The following is a 6,785-nucleotide window of genomic DNA, read 5'->3' as shown; positions in this document are numbered from 1 at the left end:
TGGTTTCATTTCCGGTAGTTCCGAATGTTGTCTCATGCTACCCACGTCTGTAAACAAACGTATTCAAATAAACTGTACCTTCATTTAATATTCAGCAATAATAATATCTCGACGTCTATAGTTGTAGTGTTGAAATCAGTAGGTTTCGGTGTGCAACACTCCGTGTCATATCGCTACTAAATTCACCTCTATAGGAAATTGTATATTAGCCACATGCTAAATGCTAACCGGAGATGAAGGATTTTCAGAATAAAAGCTCAACAACTGGTTGTGCACAACAACTTCTGGTTTTTCAGTATAAAACAGCATTTAAACTGACGGTATGTTTATGGTACTTTATGCCATCAAAACATTGATTTTAATTTCTAACAAGTCCCATTCAAATCCCCCGTGTTCCGCCACCTGCTGCACCTTTTCATTCTCCATTGTCCGTTGTGATACTGCACTTTACAGCTACAGTTTGCACTGTTTCAATAAATGAAACTAATTTTCTCACCACATCTTTTGATTAATTTTGTCCAGTATTTGCAAGCTGGAGACTCTCTGTCAGAGCCATATATTGTATAATGGATGCTTTCAGTTTTCAGTTGAATTAATTCAATCCAAGTCACTGGAACACTCACAAGATGTCACCAAAATCCCACTGTCCGTTTAAAATCTTTCAGAAAATGATATAAGTGTATCGAATCGTATCGTTGGCTGAATATCGTGATATATATCGTATCGTTGGCTGAATATCGTGTATCGTATCGTGAGATTAGTGTATCGCCACAGCCCTAGTCCCTGTGGACCACTGGTGTCTTTGACTCTGTCAAACATCTCTCCCCAGAGGCAGGGCACGTCTGTTACTATGGACGCTGCTTTTGTACGACCACATGACTTTTCTTTGCTATCTCAGAGTCTGGAACATGGTCGGCGCTAGCTTGTTCCCAGTCATGTGACCGGTATGATGGGAGTGTTGCACCGTGTGGTAACACGGGTTCTTTCTGCTGCGGTCACCTCGTCTGAGTGGCCATCGTTGTTTGGTTTGAGGAGGAATGTCTCCATAGAGTGGGATGTCTCTTTTTGAGCGACACGTTTCTTGTGAGAATCGCATTCTCGGTGTCTTTTGACGTCGGATTCACCGCCATGTGAAATTGAAAAAGTACTGTTGCAAAGATTGCAGTCACCTCTCAGATGCGGCTTTCACACCAGCGCTTCCCCTCTCTAGCTCCGAGCGGGAGCTTTTCTGGTTCAGCTCCGGTTCCCCTCTCAGCTCCCGCTCTGTGCACACCGCCCACTGGCGCCCCAGAGCTGCCCTTGCTGCGTCATGGCGTCACCGTTTACATCGCTGATTTGCTCCCCAACGGCAGCCATTACGGCGCTCACAACAACAACAACAACAACTGCGTCGGGTCGATGATCGTGTTGCTTTTAATCACACGAAGCCAGAATAAATGGAATAACGACTTCTCCAACCTGATGCTTTGCTCCAGAGTGCCGTGGTTCATTGTTTATTAATGTGTTTCTGCAGCATTTACCGACCGCTGCAGTGCTGCTCTTCCACGGGAGTTTATTCTCCCGTTAGCTCCCGGTTAGCTCGCGCTGCAGGGCTGCTCTTCCACGGGAGTTTATTCTCCCGGTTAGCTCGCACTGCAGCGGCCGCTCTAAAGTATTCACTGTCCGACTCACACAAGCAGCTGATGCATATCCCCAGTTCCCTTAGCCTAAGGGAATGTGTGTCAGTCTGAATTGACACTGTTTGGTATCACAACGCTGTTATGAAAGTTTCTCTGGTATAAAACGGGTGATGTTACCATAGCAACCGAAGCTAAACTGACTACTTGCATCCGATAGCTGCAATAATACAAAACAACACGTCTGCCTCTCTCCACAATGATCGATAACAGCGAACGGATGGTCAAAGTAAGGCACAAATAAACAGAACCACACGAAGCCTGGTTAGTGCTGCCTGACTTTATGAAGTGTGTTTATAGGCACTACTGCTTGCAGGCAGGCTGACAGTCGACCCATGTTCAGGGGAGGTGGCTTTAGTTTCCTGCACGCCTCGACGTGAGAGAGACGTAAGCGACGTTGCCTCTTAGCTCCAAAGCTCTTGCCTCTGGACCGACAATTTGTTGGAGCTGGAAATGAAGCGGATTCCGGAGCTAAGAGCCGGCGCCGCTGCGGTGTGAACAGGAAGACCCGGCGCTTTTCAGGCTCGAGCTCCGAGCCGGAGCTGAAGAGGCGCTGGTGTGAAAGGGGCATGAGTCGCCCTGCACTGGCTGCACCCACGGTACGTGTCTTCCCAGTCTTTGTTGTCTGTGCATCTTCTTTTCACTTAGCTGTAGGAGTTTCCTCCATTTTCCATAACCTGCTGCGTCGCCTACGTTATTGACTTTCGTTGTTCGTTGTTCGGCGGGCCGCGTGTCAGTGTGTGAGAGAGCCACTCTCATTGGTTAACACTTGACCAGCACCCGCCGTGTGTTACAGTTTGAATGACAGCAAACACCCCCGTGATGAGAGCCTTCCCTGCTTTCTCAACAGCCGTTGGATAAATCTGATTTTAGAAAAGCGTTTTAGCCAATCGAAATGAAATATGCGGGACATCGTCTCAATTTGCGGGACGCACAAAAAGTCGTGAAAATGCTGTGCAGTCCCGCGCAAAGCAGGACATCTGAGAAGGGTCGAGCTGCGGCCGCGGCCAGTACACGGCGGTACACGATGGTACACGGCACGCCCACCTGACACGACACGACGGTGGCTGAGAAGGGTCTAGCTGCGGCCGCGGACAGTGGAGGTTGAACCAAGCCCCCAGGAGTGCACCAGAGTCTTGTGGCCAAACGGCGGTACTACACTTCCTTTGTGGTCTCTAACTCGTTGGATAATTTTATTTAAACTAAATAAACTACCCAGTGTGAACGTTCCCGGGTAGCAGTTCCCTTCCCTCCATCCTAACCCTAACCACTCCCTACCTTTTTACCTAATCCTAATCTTCCTTCCTCCTTCCTAAACCCCAAAACCTCTCCTACTGTAAGAAATTAAAATCAATGTTTATACTACATGGGCTGTATGATGTAAATCTCGTCAATTCGCTTTTAACGGTGGTGCCTCTCAGCCACCGTAGTGTCGTGTCAGGTGGGCGTGTCGTGTACCATCGTGTACCGCCGTGTACTGGCCGCGGCCGCAGCTAGACCGTATTGGGACATCTGGTCACCCTCGGTGCGCCTCAGTCGTATGGGCAACTTCCGGGAACATTTAATTCTGAGGCCGTTTCCTTGGTCATGTGATACAGGAGCTCCGATCAATTGTTCAATGCCTCACAAAAATGTGATACTCGAGGTTGAATTATTCCGACAGTATATTTAAGTAGTAGGAAATTCCTTCTAAAGAACTTCATTCCACGTGTTAATTTAAAAGTATAAAAGTATAAGCATCATAATATACTGAACGTACCAAAAGCATGCAAAATGACCAATGTCTGACTATTATTTGTGTTCTACTTATTATAATTAGCATGCATTTGAGTTTTCCTCAAGTTACTGTTGTATGATAGAGTACATATTAAAGTATAAACACAGAAGCAGTTTAGGGTGTAGTGTCCTTGGGCAAGACACTTCATCCTAAATTGCTGCTGTGGGTAATCTGGGTCAACAGTATTGATTACATGTCTGATATGTAATAATGTAAAGCACGTTGAGCACTTGTAAAAGCCCTAAAATAAATGCAATGGGTTATTATTATTTATAAAGTAACATAAAATGGAAATTCTAATTTATTTACTATGTTTTCCCATACTGTTATTGAATAACACGAGTGCTTAAGCATTTATAGTTAAGTATGGTTTAGCCAATGAAATGCCCCATTATGAACATGTTGTATTCTTTTTTTTAACCTCAGGACAGCTCACTTCTACCTGTGGCTTACGGAAAGGGGATCATTGATAATATATTTAATTTATATAGCGCTTCTCATCTGCCAAGACAAATCTCGAAGTGCTTCACAACAAGGGATACTGACACGCTTTGAGATAATAAAAGACAAATAATTGTAATAATAATAAGAAATCAAAAAATAAAATAGAGTACAAAAATAAAAGTCAGAGATAGCGATACAAATGGCAGTACTCCAGGTGTACCGTGCTCAAAGTTTATTGGAAGGCCTGCCGAAAGAAGAGGGTCTTAAGGCCGGTTTTGAAGACCTCGGTGGAAGGGGCAGATCAGCTGATCTGGGAGGGAGTTCCAGAGGCGCGGGCGAACGAGCAGAAGGCTCGGTCTCCCATTGTTCGATCATTGTCAGTATAACTACTTAAATTATTAACTGATCTTACAATTATTTTCTTAATGAATCGCTTATTCTTTTTCAATATAAAATAGTAACTTTCTTGGAGCTCAATGTTAGCCTTCGTATTTAATTCACGGTGTGATTCCCACAGACAGTAACACCAACTTCCCATGTTCAAGAAGCTGGAACAGTTTCCACTCACGTTACAAATGACTGAAACTTGGATCCATAGCCCTGTGCTACCGTTCTTGTAAACATAATATTACCTGACATAATAAATGCCATTATAACCTGCATGGACAAGATCATTTGTCGAGGGGCCCTGTGTCCAAATGTAAAAGTTGCATATTTCATTAAGTCAGTTTGAGTTGGACCAAACGACCACAGAGAGCAGGTCGATATGGACTCAAAGCTCATGCTCACCACGGGGCCTCACTGTGTGCTCATTTGGCAAACAGCTCCAGGCAATGAAATTGTGTTTGTCTATTTCCTAAGTTGATCAAACGATCCAGATGTCTCATGTCTGAAACCTCGCTCAGTGAAATAGCATTTTCTGTCAGTCGACGACAGCATTTTGTGACATTTTGAGGCTTTTCAGAGTCCCCCCAAAAGCACTCGAGCAGAACCCCCAATCCAACAATATGTAAATGTTTCTCTCAGTGGAAATGCAGCTGAAGGCGACTTTCCTTTGTTTCATTAGATTACATGTTGTGGTGCATCTCTTTTCACAACAATGTACTTCTTTTATAATAACCAGTTGGAATGTTCATCAAGTCCAAGACCTTTAAGACCTTTAAGACTCCAGCTGTGTTTTACAACAACGCTTTAAAGTTACAGATTACCAATAAATCGGTTTATTCCAGACTGTTTCTGGCACAAGAAGCGAATTGGGGGACAAAAAACATTGTCGCTTTTCACTACGATACTACTGTGTACTTTTGAATGACACTTAAAGGGGAAAGGAAACACCAATTACAGTTAGAATATTCCGGTAGTTTATTCATTTTACAATGGATATTGATCGTAATATTTATTGTATATGATATTACTCGCCAAAAGAAAATTAATTAGGGGAGTCCCACATGGTGACGTCACTGTCTGTGTTTTCGCTCCACCGGAAGTCAACTCAACGTAGCAGATATGGCAGCGATGGAGGAATTTTGCAATGAGATCGACGTTTTGAACGATGAATTTGACTATTCGTCGGGAGATGACATTGATGTGGAAGCATCCACAGTTACCAGGCATCCCATGGCCTATGCTTATGAACCGATTCGGTCGAATAGAGTGGCATACGATCCGGAATACAAAAAACACAATGCTAACAGTGAGCCTCTGAATTAGCCCCGAGCGAAAATGCTAACCTATTACTGCACCGATAATCACTCCTAGCTCCCTTATTACTTATCCTAGCCGCACATCCAACACATCGTTTATGATCGCAAGGAGACACAGAATCTAACGGTGCCCACCTCAACACTGAACGATACAAACTCGCGAGGTTATCCACAAAAACGTACATCAAAACAAGTGGCGCTAGGTACTAACATACGCCAGGCTAACGGCTTACCTTCCTCATTGTCTGGTCTAAACTGCTCTTCAATGGCATTACAACGATAAAAACGATGATGTAGTTAATCCATAGCTTAATATCCAATGGGGCTGTGTCCCCTTTGAAATGTTCTGATATTCTATAAGCAATACAACTGCAATTCCGTTATCTGCTGTCCGCTCTGTGCTCCGTGCGCTCTGGGTCCTGCAATACCATCCATCAATAGCAATACTAGCCTTTTTAGGGCTGTTTTCGACAGATGAGCGTGTGTATGCCAGTTTAATTAGTTGAGCTATAGAACACCCCCAATTCTCTATTGTGCGTCATAATAATAGCTACCATTTAGTTTGGACGCGATTGCGTTAATTAATAAGGTCACACTGTGTCAGTAAATACATGTGTGAGCTAGTAATCTGGTAGTGCTGCAATATTTACCTCTCTCTCGGCAGCTGAAGCAACTCGTTTGGTGGCTCGAACTTCACGTTTGTTGACACTGTCATTGTCTTGCGCGGCCGACGTGCTGGGGCGGTCGGTGTTCCCGACTGCATACGTTGAGAAATCGAATATTGTGGGAACAGATCCTGGCTTCAAATCCGATGTTTTGTATTGAACCAGGCATCCAGACTGGACTTTGAGCAGCTTCTCATCCTTTAGTGGCAGCCTATGGAAATGTACTTCTTCCTTCTTCGTATAAAATCCATTTGTGCAGCCTGGGGCAATACAATAAACTCCTGACGACGACCGTTTTCTTGTAATGTAAACTACTGGTGCATTGCACGCCATGTTGTTTGTTATTGAGCTTTGGCCCAGGAAGCCAGCCAGTGACGTCACTGGAAAAGTCCCGGAGCAATGGCAGCGCCCATGGTCATTAGGCACGTATTTCAAAAAGTAAATTCGCGTATCTCGATCGTTTATATTGGAAATAGACGAGATAAATATATTGTCGCATGGAAAGCAGTTTGAAAAGTGT

This window comes from Pseudochaenichthys georgianus, unplaced genomic scaffold (assembly GCF_902827115.2).
Source record: "Pseudochaenichthys georgianus unplaced genomic scaffold, fPseGeo1.2 scaffold_797_arrow_ctg1, whole genome shotgun sequence".
NCBI lineage: Eukaryota > Metazoa > Chordata > Actinopteri > Perciformes > Channichthyidae > Pseudochaenichthys > Pseudochaenichthys georgianus.
This window is presented reverse-complemented; position numbering follows the sequence as displayed.